This window comes from Oryctolagus cuniculus, chromosome 2 (assembly GCF_051225735.1).
Source record: "Oryctolagus cuniculus isolate XC-2025 breed Fujian yellow rabbit chromosome 2, ASM5122573v1, whole genome shotgun sequence".
NCBI lineage: Eukaryota > Metazoa > Chordata > Mammalia > Lagomorpha > Leporidae > Oryctolagus > Oryctolagus cuniculus.
The window spans coordinates 27,369,103-27,384,054 of record NC_142868.1 but is presented as its reverse complement, the minus strand read 5'-3'; positions in this window follow the sequence as shown (position 1 = coordinate 27,384,054).

Sequence of the window (14,952 nt, the reverse complement as noted above, 5' to 3'; positions counted from 1 at the left end):
TCAAAAACAGGAATATTCAGAACTAAAGTTTTTATCATGTGAAGTAAAAGAAAAACACTGAGGATTAAATTTCATTTTCTTTTTATATTTGAGGTTTTTTTTTTTTTTTTTTTGACAGGCAGAGTGGACAGTACGAGAGAGAGACAATGAGAAAGGTCTTCCTTTTGCCGTTGGTTCACCCTCCAATGGTTGCCATGGCCGATGCACTGCGGCCAGCGCACCGTGCTGATCCAATGGCAGGAGCCAGGTACTTCTCCTGGTCTCCCATGAGGTGTAGGGCCCAAGGACTTGGACCATCCTCCACTGCACTCCCTGGCCACAGCAGAGAGCTGGCCTGGAAGGGGGGCAACTGGGACAGAATCAGGCGCCCCGACCGGGACTAGAACCCGGTGTGCTGGCGCTGCTATGTGGAGGATTAGCCTATTGAGCCGCGGCGCCAGCCTATATTTGAGTCTTAAAAAGTAAACTTTTATCTTTAACTTCAATAAGAGTATATACCACCAGGTGAACAAATATTTAAGATTATCTAATTTAATCTGACAATATCAATTTTACGAACAGTTTAGTATAAACAAAAATTCAATATCTTTATTTTAATAAAATAGGAATAATATTTGAGATTTTTCCCTAACATTTTTAATTTAAATTTTTTAACGTTTTTTTAGTAGATATAAATTTCCAAAGTAGAGTTTATGGATTACAATGGCTTCTCCCCCCATAACTTCCCTCCCATTCGCACCCCTCCCATCTCCTGTTCCCTCTCCCATTCCATTCACATCAAGATTCATTTTCAATTATCTTTATATACAGAAGATCAATTCAGTATATATTAAGTAAAGGTTCCATCAGTTTGCACCCACACAGAAACACAAAGTGTAAAATACTGTTTCAGTACTAGTTATAGCATTACTTCACATTGCACAACACATTAAGGACATTTAATTTAAATTTTTAAATTCTATTTATTTCACTTCATTATTTGAAAGGCAGAGTGTAAGTGAGCTCTTCTATCTTCTGTGTCAATCCTGAAAAGCCTGCGATAACTAGGCTGGGTGAAACCAGGAGCCAGAGCTGAATCAGAGTTAGTGGCTAGGAACCAACTCCTTGAGCAGTCACTGCTGTCTCCCAGAGTGCACAGTAAGCAAGCCTGAATTGGAAGCAGAGTCAGGACTCAAAGATAGATGCTGTAATGCTGTATAACTGCCCAAGCATCTTCTTAACTGCTGCATCACGTCTGCCCTCAGTGTCCATTATGAAGACATTTAAAAAAAAATTATTTGGTTTTAACAGATGGAAAATATGATGTTTAATTTCATATATCATCTTGTCTAAGCCATGATACCCAATTTTTCATTAAGTAAAAATTTAGATGCTGTTGTGAAACTAATTTTTTTAACCTATGGTTTAAATTGAAGGCATTGATTAAGTTTACCATTAATATTGTTAGACCTCATTCAAGGAGTCTGAAGGTATAAGGGAAAAGGCTGAGGTCCACTGAGGAAGAAGAAATTGTACCTTCAGACTGCCTTGGGTACCTTGATTCTGCCTATGGTCTCTAGTTGGGCAGCTGGCCCTGCAAATTTTGAATGTGTCAGTGCCAAAACCTCATGAGTCAATTCTCTCTCCCTCTCAATATGTTTGTCTCTCTGTCTGTATCAAAGTATCTGTCTACTTGTCTCCTGTCTAGTACTAGGTTCATCTTTCTGGACAATTTTGTCTATTAAAGTAAGTTTTCTCCATCATTTTTATTCCATCTAAAATAATGTATTCTGTATTCAATCTTGCCTGACAGTTTTACAAGTAGAGAATTACAGACTGCTATTTTTTTCCAGTTTTCCCCAATACTGTATAAATCCTCACTTGTAATCTGCAGTATTCTGAAGCTTGCCAATATACTTTGCACTCTGTGTTTAGCTACATTAAATCTGATAGTTTAATCACTGGTATTTTATTTGTGATTTTTTTCTTTCTTTCGTTCCTCTTTTTGGTTAATCTACTTAATTTTCTGGGTCTCTTTTATGCAAATCATCATGCTAGTTACATGTTAGTTTTTGATATTTCTGCTTGAGGTCTTGTGTCTTCAAAAGCATTTGCTGTGGCCGCTCAGATCCCCTGTTACTGTCCTGAACTTGAGTCCCAGTTGTGCTACTGATTCCTTGCTCCTGTTAAAGTGCACCCTGGGAGGCAATAGACGATGTAACAAGTACTTGGATCCCTTCCACTTTTGCGGAAGTTCCAAATGTAGTTTTGAGCTCCTGGATTTGAAAAAAAATCTGAACATTCATAACCATTTATTTTGAATGTCCCAAGTAAAGGAAAACACAGTTAGTATAAATGATACACAAAGTGCATGCTTTTTCTACCTAAATCATATCTGTTATGAAGCACAATTTCACCATTACCAGTTTTATAACTGTTGTTTCATGAGATTTTCTTCTAAACTAAGCTTCTACATTTTCCTCATGTTACTAACATAAAAAGGAGTGTGTTGCATGGACTGTGTTTTCTTTGTAAAAATTATATTTGTTTATTTCCTTTTCCTTATGATCTAATTATTAGCTTGCTGTTATTAATGGTACCTTCTCAGTGCTTCCTACATTACAATGTAATTTAATAAAAGAAAATTGTAGTCACTCTGTAGAAGAATTGACACAAAATACTGAGATATAAATAGCCATATCATTTAAAAAATATTTATTTGAAAGGCCGAGTTACAGAGGGGCAGAGGCATAGAGAGAGAGGAGAGAGAGGTCTTCCATCCCCCGGTTCACTCCGCAGATGGCCACAATGGCCAGAGTTGCACCCATCCAAAGCCAGGAGCCAGAAACTTCCTCCAGGTCTCCCTTGCTGGTGCAGGGGCCCAAGCACTTGAACCATCTTCTACTGCTTACCCTGACCACTGCAGAAAGCTGGATCGGAAGTGGAGCAGCCGGGACTCAAACATGTGCCCATACGGAATGCCAGCACTGCAGACGGCAACTTCACCTGTTACACAACAGTGCTGTCCCCTATCCTTATCACTTTCAAACATTTTATCCTTGATCTTAAATAATTTTATGGAAATAATTGTTTCCTAAAGGCAAACTCTCATCTCTCATTCGTTTAGGGATTTATATAACCCATAATATTACTAATTGCATATATATATATATATATATATATACTTCCATTTTTAACTCAATGGAAAAAATAGAGTATTCATTACTATGTCTTCCAAACAGGCAAATATTTTAAGGGTTAAGTAATCTTTCTATAACATATACTGCAAATTAAAAAAATCAAAGGACATTCACCATTTTTTGTGAAGATATACTACATAGAACTTAAGCTTAGCTATATGCCTGATTTTATTTTGTATTGTCTATTTAGAATAAAGGTAATCTACAGCATTATATATTTTAGTTGGTATATATATATATGTTATATATATATATATATATATATATGTTACTGGCTATAACCCATATATGCCCCCACATATGAATGTCTTAGAATAGAGCATATACCATATCTGTATATCATTGTGGTTATCATAATCATGTAGTTCTTCATGATGAATGCTGTGTTGTTAATCACTAGTCATCTCATATGTAAGGTGATAAGAAAGACAGGCCATGGTATCTTACGTTTGTTATATTTATTTTTAAGTTATTTTCATTTAAATAGAAATGTGTTTAAAACGCAGTGTAATGTTTTATAATTTATCTTAAGATATAATAAATATAAATAATAATTGACACATAGTAAATAACAAAATTATGTTGACATTATGCAATTTTATATATAGTTTACTATTTGTAATTCTTAACACTAGAAGGTAAATATTTTATGGATAGCTTAATTTAGAGAAATATTTTGATGAACTGTATTAAACTCTCTTCATTACAACTTCCTGTAAACTTGCAATAAGTACAATGCAAATAAAATTTGCTTAATGAGAGAAACAGGAGCCCTTGATATTCAGACTGATCTGGGATCAAGCATTACCTTATTGTTAGTTAAATTCTCCAAATTGTTTTCTCATTTGTTAAATTGTCACATATATAACCAGAAATATTTTTCAGGTTAGTTTTTAGAAATCCATGAGATAATATTGTACATAAAATGTAAAATTCTAAGGCTAATACTTGATATTCAATAAACGCTGCTTAATGTATATGTGCCACTAATTTTCACATTCTGAAAATAGATATCTCATACCTTGGATATAATTTTCTGGCTCTTTCAGTGATTAATGCTGTATTATATTTTATTCTCTGGCTCAAACATTATCTTCCAAAAAATACTTCACCAGCTATACTATGTGAGGGATTTTATTTGCCTTATTTCTCTTCTTCAACAACTATTCAATAAGCAGTTGTTGAAGAAGTGCAAAAGAAGGAATGGTGCTAACCTCAAATTAAAATGAGACATTAAGATGTTGGTAGATTTATTTGTATGAATACTGTGTTAGTGCATGTTCTCCAGAGAATGGCTCAAATGGTTTTGTAGGCTGACCATCTTCCATATCTGTAGTTGGAAAACTGGAGACCAAGGGAAGCCAATGATACAGTTCCAGTATGACTGCAAGTGCTTGAGTCAGTCAGTCCAGGTTTGAGTCCAAAGACTTTACCACCTAGAAGTGAGTTAGATGAAAAGAATAGATTTTTTCTTACCTTTGCCTCTTTGTTCTACTCAGGTCTTCAACTTATTGGATGATAGTCAAACTGAGGAGGGTAATCTGTTTCATTCTATATACTGGAATGAATGTAAATCTCATCCATAGATACATTCATGAACACATTTACAATAATAAACCAAACATCTGACTGAGACCCAGTCACGATAACACATAAATTTACCAACATATATGTTAAAAGAGACAGAAGTTAATGTATTATAATTGTTCATAATAAAATAATATTCTCAATACCATGTTGCTCTTCTTTTGAAGCTAGTATCATGTGATGAACTTCTTTTTAAACCCCACTTAATTACATAAATCAGGAGCTTTGTGTCTCAGTATGTTTATGAATTACTTCGTTAAGGCATTAAAAGTCTTGACAGCGGTATATACTTCAATATTATTTGAAATCTCAGAATCTTTTTTTTTTTGACAGGCAGAGTGGACAGTGAGAGAGAGAGACAGAGAGAAAGGTCTTCCTTTGCCGTTGGATCACCCCCCAGTGGCCGCTGCGGCCGGCGTGCTGCAGCCAGCGCACCGCACTGGTCCGAAGCCAGGAGCCAGGTGCTTCCTCCTGGTCTTCCACACAGGTGCAGGGCCCAAGGACTTGGGCCATCCTCCACTGTACTCCCATAGCAGAGAGTTGGACAGGAAGAGGAGAGACCTGGACAGAATCTGGAGTCCGGACCAGGACTAGAACCCAGTGTGCAAGCACCACAGGCAGAGCATTAGCCTATTGAGCCACGGCGCCGGCCTCAGAATTTTCTTATATGAGAAGCTATATTCGGCTGGAGAATTAAATTTTCGGTAGAGATTTCAGTGTATTATATCGATAACAAGGATAAATGAGTCTCTAACAGACAAAGGAAAACTTCGATATATCATGTAACCAAAGGAGCAGCTGTTTACCCATGAATTTAGACTTAAGATCTCTGAATATTTTTCCCTCCTAAATGAAATAAAACAAGCAATTTCCTCGCCTTCTAAAGGATTCACAAACATTTGCCAGAGTTTGGACAAACTATTTGCCGTCTTTGCCTCATAGATACTCAGCCGCATTTTAGAAACTCCATGTAGAATGCAGCAACCCCAACTAAACTAAATGTTTACATATTTTTCATGTAAAATATTCTTTTGAAATCTTATACAATATTGATTTTAAGGATCAATTTAAAATAGAAAAAAACATAGTCGACCTTCATGACAGAATAAACCTAACAAAAGAGCTTGATAAATGGCTTGTGCTTTAGAATATTCCATCTTTAGTGTGACACACATTTCTCCTGTGGCAGTCATGTGCATTACAATATATGTCTAATATATGTCACAAAGTATTTTCTGGCACAATAAATTTTGATATTTTTAATTTTCATAATTAGCAAGTTCCCTTTGAACAATACATGAATTTGTTAGGTACTATGATATCAGAAACTAAGGAAGCTGCATTCAGCTTCATTTAAAATATTCAAAAATAACCCATGCTTATAATGTTTCATTTTTAAATGAATTTCCTTTTTTGCTTGAGAGACACAAGAGAGACTGGGAGTCTCCATTCACTGTGAACAATCCCACAAATACCTGTAACAACCAGGTCTAAGTCTGGGCTGCAGATGGGAGGCTGGGAGCTCTGACTGGGTCTTCCCATGGGTACACATTAGCAGGAAGCTGGAATTGAGAGTGAAGTCAGGACTGAAACTCAGGCAATTTGGTACTGAATGTGAGTATCCCATGAAGCTTTTTAACCTCAATGGCAAACACAAGCCCCGTGAAAATGATTTTCAAAGCACAGAATGATGTTTTTTCTCACCTCAACAGGGGAGTAAGAATGAGTCAAGAATAATTCTTTTATATCCCTACAGAAAACATTTACTGTAACAGACTGTATTGCTTTGTTTCTTATTTTCTTTTAGCTCAGTGCTTTAGTCAGATGTGATAGTTATTTGTGTTTCATGCTACTGGGTTTGAAATGAAACATATCTCCTTGGTACTTGAACTCTTCTATAAGGAGTCAAATGCCTTTGTCTAGCAGCAATTCCTCCCTTGAATGTGAGTAATTGAGTATCCAAAGATAGACTTGAAAAATGAGCATACACCTGATTTCTGAGTAATTGAAGCTTTTATTTCCCTTTTACCTGTCACTGTGCTCTTTTAGCAAGAAAAATAAATGACAAAAATTTTCCCTTAGGTTGATATTGAAAAGATATTTGTCACACTTAAAGTTTTGCTTCTCTTTCTTAAAGGGATCACAAGAATGTTTTGGATCAAAACATTATAAAAGGGCATGTACTAATAAACATAATTTTTTCCTCAAGGGAATTAGCTTTTATAGTTGACCTAGCAACAAGATACCAAATTAATTGTTTTTCATAAGGGCCGTTAATCATAATGGTGACAATTCCACACAACGAACCCTCCAGTAATTGAATATTGCTGCTTGCTTTAAGTATAATTTAAATCACCCAGCATGTTTAAATGCTGCAGACAGAAGAGTTTCTAAAGTGGTTGGAGATGATCCATAAGTTAATTGCTAAGCAGTGGTGGCATTTTCATTTATTATAGACCATTCAGCCATTAATTGTGTATGGTGATACAGTTCACTGGAGTTTCTCATTGAACAAGTTGCAAAGGTTAACTGGAGCTAAGTTGAAAAGAAGTCAAAATAAGGAAAGAATATGAATCTTATCCATTGTCACTCATATAAATAATTATAGCTGTTAAGACTTTAGTGCCTAAGCAACATTTTATGATAAAGGTATTACTCGTTTTTTTTTTTTTTATTAGGAGGGATGCAGTCTACACAAATTTGAGAGATTAACATTTGTAACACAAGTTGCTGTTATTCTTTGTCTTTTCATGATAAAGAGTTGAAACACTAACAAAATTAGTACTTATGAAAAAAACTCTAACATTTGATACTTGTGTATTTCAGAGCAAATATATTCAATAATTAATTAATAAATCACAAGGAGCTATGTATTATTTAAAAGTATTTTTTTTTTTTACATTCTGCCTTGCCATTTTGGATGTCCTAAGGTACACAAATGCATTCCCTTTTTATTGGAAAATATCTCATTTGTGGACTGAATTCCAAAATCCTTACTCCACTTCCTCCATTGTGATTCATCAGACCAGCTGTTTTGACAGTAAAAATATTACCACTATTTCTTAGCTTACTTAATGTGATAAGTCACTAAGAGTTTTACAATACTGCACCTTAAGGGAAATTTGCTTATGAATAATTTTACTTGGGGGAAATCTGTCATTACAGTGTCCTATTGGCAAGAATACATATAGAGAGACATACCATTGACATACATTAATAGATACTTCAAAATTGTATCTTCTATTCAAACCTTCATTACTAATTGGTTTGTCTGCTTCATGTATTGATTACTGAGGATGCTTTATAATTGTTTGTAATTGGAGTTGTCCACTTATTCCTGTAATTTGACAGTTCTTGGTTAATAGAGAAGTATTTTTAAGAATAATTTTTAGGTGGGATTATTTTCACGGCGAAAATATCCTGTTGACATATCTTTCCTATTATTGGTAAATAGTACCTGAATTTTTCCATTATGATGATCCCCTTCTCTTTATGCCCCAGATTTTTGCATTTAAAAATTTTACCACAACATTGCTTTGAATTGTATTTATGTGATAAATTTTATTCATGTTACAGGCTTAAGCTTTTTAATGTCTTTGATTGTTTTTATTTATTTATTTATTTATATATTTTTTGACAGGCAGAGTGGACAGTGAGAGAGAGAGACAGAGAAAAAGGTCTTCCTTTGCCATTGGTTCACCCTCCAATGGCCGCCGCGGCCGGCCCGCAGCGGCTGGCGCACCGCGCTGATCCAATGGCAGGAGCCAGGAGCCAGGTGCTTTTCCTGGTCTCCCATGGGGTGCAGGGCCCAAGCACCTGGGCCATCCTCCACTGCACTCCCTGGCCACAGCAGAGGGCTGGCTTGGAAGAGGGGTAACCGGGACAGAATCCGGCGCCCCGACCGGGACTAGAACCCGGTGTGCCGGCGCCGCTAGGCGGAGGATTAGCCTAGTGAGCCACGGCGCCGGCAATGCCTTTGATTGTTAATTTGTATCTTGTAGAAATCAGATTACTGGATATAGTTTGATGAAAACCAGTGTCTCAGTTTTTTTTGACAATGAATTTAGAAAACTTACCTTTCTTGTATTATCGTAGATATCAATTTCTATCATTATTGTTAATATTATTAAAATAAAAATAATTTATATAAATTTTTTTGCTTGTTTCAATTTTTTTTTTTTTTTTTTGACAGGCAGAGTTAAACAGTGAGAGAGAGACAGAAAGGTCTTTTTTTTTTTTTTTTTTTTTTTTTTTTTTTTTTGACAGGCAGAGTGGAGGACAGTGAGAGAAAGAGACAGAGAGAAACGTCTTCCTTTTGCCGTTGGTTCACCCTCCAATGGCTGCCAGGGCCAGCACGCTGTGGCAGGCGCACTGCGCTGATCTGAAGGCAGGAGCCAGGTGCTTCTCCTGGTCTCCCATGGGGTGCAGGGCCCAAGCACTTAGGCCATCCTCCACTGCACTCCCGGGCCACAACAGAGAGCTGACCTGGAAGAGGGGCAACTGAGACAGAATCCGGCGCCCCGATCGGAACTAGAACCCGGTGTGCTGGCGCCGCAAGGCGGAGGATTAGCCTAGTGAGCTGCGGCGCCGGCCATAAGGTCTTTCTTCCATTGGTTCACCCCCCAAAAGGCCGCTATGTTCTGCGTGCTGCGCGGATCTGAAGCCAGGAGCCAGGTGCTTTCACCTGGTCTCCCATGCAGGTGCAGGGCCCAAGTACTTGGGCCATCCTCCATTGCCTTCTCCAGGGGACAGCAGAGAGCTGGACTGGAAGAGGAGCAACTGGGACTAGTACCCGGGGCCCTAACCGGGACTAGAATCCGGTGTACCGGTGCCGCAGGTGGAGAATTAGCCTAGTGAGCTGTGGTGCCAGCTACTTGTTTCAGTTCTGTATATTCAAATTTCATTCTTGAAATGGTGACAAATGGTGACACTTGAGTTTGAATTATAACTTTGATTTTATATACATACAAAGTGCATCAAAATGGATTAAAAGATAATTTTGTTTTGGTGTAAAATTTTTTGAAATCCATGTTTAGTTTTTTTCATAAAATATATTTCCAATAATGTTTAGAAGACTGGTCATATTTAATTTTTAATTTCTTCCCAATTCCTTATGTATCATATATATTTTTATTGTTACATAAATAATTTAATTTTTGTATTTTTACTAGCACTGTTTTCTCCTGTGCTTTTTCCAGCACTGCTAAGGAGTAAACATTTGTGACCTACAAAACTTTCTAAATTGAAGTTCCAATACTCGGTATGATGGTATTTGGATTTAGAACCTTTTTGTAGGTGGTCAGATTTAGATGAGATAAATAATTGTAGACACATAATGAATTTTTTGCCATATGAGATTATGGTAAGTAGGTAGTGATGTTCATATCAAAATGAGGATCATCACCAGAAACTGACAAAGGCTGCATCATGAATTTTAGTCTTCTCAACTCCCTAATCTATGATTTTCTTTATAGCATCTAGAAATATGCAACCCTCACAACACATAATTTTATTATTACATAGACTCTATATTTATATAAACACAGACATCATTGAATTTAATATGCCTCATGAGTATCATTTAATGGTCTCCTAAAATAGCCTTCTGTTAGGATATTTGCCTTCAATTATATTTTCAAAAACATTATTAAGTTTCATTTCAAAGGTTAATATTACCTTTGATATATGGTCCTGATATTTCAAGTATAATTTTACAGAATATAAAATTCCAGACTTACTGTTATTTTTCTAACATTTTGGAAATAAGACTCTCTTGTCCTTTTCAATATTTGCATAACTCTTATCCATTTATAGCTTTTATTCTTTGCTAGGTTTGAGGTTTTATTACTTGTCTTCAATATTTGAAAATTTGATTATATTGTTTAGCTGTGTATTCTTTATTACGACACTAATCAGCATGTCATATATTGCTTTAATATGAACTCCTTAAACATACCTTAGTGAGTGCTCATTTCTTCATATATGAGTGTGCTAGCACATTTATCTTTATCCTCTATTGCACCTTTCCTTTCCTTTCCATTTTTCTTAGTCAGTTGGTGCTGCTGGAACAAAGTATCACAGACTGGGTAATTTATAGACAAAGAGAATTTACTTCTCACATTGTGGAGGCTGAGAAATCCAATACGTAGGTGACAGCAGATTTGACGTTTGTTAAAGGCTGTTTTTGCTTCTCAGATGGCATGTATTGCTGTATTATGACGAAAGAAGTCAAAGCCATGTCCTCATATGATGAAGGGGAGAGGGTAAAAAGCCCTAGGGAGCTCCTTTCAGTATTTTTCTATATGAACATTATTCCATTAATGAAAGCAAAAACTTCACAAATTATTTCCTGAAGAACTGCATCTCTTAATATCATCTCTTAATATTACCTTGGAGGGACAACTATATCCAACCTACAACAATTTTCTCTTCATCTATTCCTGACTTAAAATGTACAGTGCAATTGTAGCTCAACTATATCCAGTTTGCTCTTTGACCCATTGAGTATGAAGTATGTTAGCACAAATATTATACAATTACTTATATACAATTACTTTCACTTGTACTTTCAAAGTTAATGTTAAATTTAACTGAAAAAATTTCCTTCTTCTATTGCAATTAAAACTCTTTGATTGGATGGACCAGGATACAGAGGCAATAGTTCAGCCTAACTCTTTAGTTGAGATGAATAAAGATAAATCAAGAGAGTGGAGTCTTATATTTGGACTTATTATAAAATTATAACTACCTGTATTTCTAAGTGTGTGACCTTGGATAAATATCTTGGCTTTTCTGTACCTTATTTTTATCATATTTTAAATGGGGCTGTTAAAAGCACTAAACACTTTGAGTTGTGGGAATCAATGAGATAATATAATACAGTGCATAAAGCCCAACTTTGTGTTTGAACAGTATTAGTTAATATTATGTCATAAAACAGATGTTTCCTTAAAAAATTTAAAAACATCTTAATAATATTTGCTTCAACCTAGACACAAAATGATAAATTCTCATTTTATAAGAACATTGTGCACTTTTTCAGAGCATTATAAAATTCAGTTTCTCTCCTAAAATTAATTGTGATGATAGTTTAAGTGAACACTTATCACTTCATGGATAGCAATGGTGAAATAAAGCTTTTCTGCATTTTCCAGTGTTTCTGCAAAAACTACAGCCTCCTGAGACTCTTTAGATATTTTGAGAATTCTGTCTAGAGCCGTTTGTTTAGCTAACTGCTTTTATCCAAAAGGGATAATAAAACGCCTCTTATATGTAGGACAATTATAACCCATAGTAGTTTCTGAGGTTAAGTAACCAAAATGCCAAGAAAACCGAAGTGGCTCACATTTGTGGTATTTGCAGTCAAGAGCAATGAAGCCAGGAAAGTCAGAGACATCTTAAAGCATGAAAGGCCGGCACCACAGCTCACTTGGCTAATCCTCCGCCTGCGGTGCCAGTACCCGGGGTTCTAGTCCCAGTTGGGGTGCTGGTTCTGACCCGGTTGCTCATCTTCCAGTCCAGCTCTATGCTGTGTCCCGGGAAAGCAGTGCAGGATGGCCTAAGTCCTTGGGCCCTGCACCCGCATGGGAGACCAGGAGGAAGCACCTGGCTCCTGGCTTTGGATCGGCGCAACGCAAGGGCCGCAGCGCGCAGGCCGTGGTGGCCATTTGGGGGGTGAACCAACGGAAAAAGGAAGACCTTTCTCTCTGTCTCTCTCTCTCACTGTCTAACTCTGCCTGTCAAAAAAAAAAAAAAAAAGCATGAAAGAATATTAGCATTGGTTATATGGCAGCTGGATATATAGGACTTGGTGGAAGTGGGTAGAGAGGGAGTGAGAGACACATTATTTACTGTAATAAAAACTACAGAGAAACATGAATTCAAAACAAATACACACACACACACACACACACACACTCCCCCTTTGCTGCATTCCAAAAGTAGATATGTGTGAAACACATTATATCTCAAGTGCTTGCAAACTTCTTTACTTCTATATGAACCACAATACTGTAAGTTATTGTCAAATAAGGTTCTCAAAATGTTACTTGTTCAACATTATAAATGCTTATTTTTTTTTCTTTTTTGCAAAGTATTATACTGTTCCTAAAGCTTTTCGCAATGAAGTGTCTTTAATTCACAGGCATAATGATCTAGTTGACAAAGATAGTGCCCACTTCAGCTGCATTTTCTGAGATACTCCATCTCCATGTTGCAAGACAAGAGACAGCTGGAAAGTTGTACACCTGTATTTCTATATTTTGTCCCAGAAATTACATGTTACTTCTGTGCATAATCCATTAGCCAAAGTAAGTTATATAATCCTGAGAAACTCACTGAAAGGAGAATGAGAAGTGACAATCTCTAGTAAGTAGATGTCTCTCAAGTTATTATGGTGTTACCTCTTTATAAACCCATGACAAATTGAAAATGTTATAAGTTGAAACTGCATTTCATACATTTAATCTATGAAATATCCTAGTTTGTGGGGGCCAGTGATTTGGCACAGTTGGCTAATCCTCCACCTGCAACGCCAGCATCCCATGTGGGCGCTGGTTCTATTCCCGGCTGCTCCTCATCTTATTCAGCTCATTGCCTTGGCCTGAGAAAGCAGTGGAAAATGGTCCAAGCGTTTAGGACCCTGCACTCTCCTGAGAGGCTTGGAAGAAGCTTCTGGCTCCTGGCAATTGTTCTGCCCTAATCCAACTGTTGTGGCTTTTGGGGAGTGAACCAGTGGATGGAAGACCTTTCTCTGTCTCTCCCTCTCACTGTCTGTAACTTTACCTCTTAAATAAATAAATAAAATCCTAAAAAGAAAGAAATACCCTGATTTGGTATAGCATATCTTTAATGAGATCATAACACTTATGTTAGCATCTAGTTGGATAAAATCATCTATCACAAATCCCTTTTTATAATAAAATACTAAATATCTCATATCATTTATTAAAGACCATATTGAAAACACAAAAATATTAAAAAGAAAATTATTCTATGGATACACTGTAGAATGGTCATAAATTAAAAAATCAATTGGGTCAAACCACTGTAAAACAGACACCATCTGTTCTTCCTAAAAGGCACCACAAGTTGTAAAGATCATGAAACACAAGCTACAGGATGTATGTAAAGGAATGGGGCATTCATAAACTTCATTAGTGAGGCAAGCATCTTTCCTAGTAGGTAAGTTACTCACATCCACTGTCAGAGTACAAGCATTTGATTCGTGATTCTACTTCTGACTCCAGTTTCCTGCTAAAGCAGACCTTGGTAGGCAGTTAAGTAATGCAAGTAGTTGAACCCCTGCCACCCATGTGAGAAACCTGGATTGAACTACCAGCTCCCGGCTTCACCCAGCCCAAACCTCAGCCACTTTAGGCATTTGAGAAGTGAACTATCAGAAGGAAGCACTCTGTCCTTCTGTGATATTTATATATAATATGTGTAACTCAAATGCATATTTCTGTGTCCTTTTCTGTCTCTGCCTTTCAGATAATAGTAATTTTAAGGATATGTTTATTTGTAACATAATGAAAAGGAAAATATGTGTAATGAATAAAACATCAATTTTTTTAGATAAGAAACTCAGGAAAATATAAAGCAATAGCATTTTTACTTGGAAACAGATCTAAAGTGAACTTTCATAGCTGTGAGTCAAAGTGAGCACATTTTGTGTGTGATAGAGGGGTTATGTTATTTGAGATAGAGCTGTTTGGGGTTTAGGCGTACAATTCTGCAGATTGCCATAGCAAAAATCCATAAATTCAATAGATTATAAACCACAGAAAAATATTTCTTACTGGTCCGGAAACTGGGAAATGTATAATCAAGGTATCAGCAGATCTGGTGTCTTGAAAACCATCTCTTGGATCATACAGAGAACTTTCTTGTATCCTCATATGATGAAGCGGATGAAGGTCTTTTTTTTTTTAATAAGGAAATAATCTTATTAGCAGCAGCCCATGGATCCTACTCTCTAATATCATCATTTTGGAGCTTAAGATTTCAATATGTGAGTTGGAGTGGGTTATGACAGACATTCAGACCACAATAAGAATGGGAAACTCTATATTGCAACAAGAACACAAGTAACTGAACAAGTATGCGGTTGTAGCTTTTTGGGTAATCTCTACGTGTCTCAATTCATCTGCACATCATTTTTCTATATTCACTTAACTATTTCTCA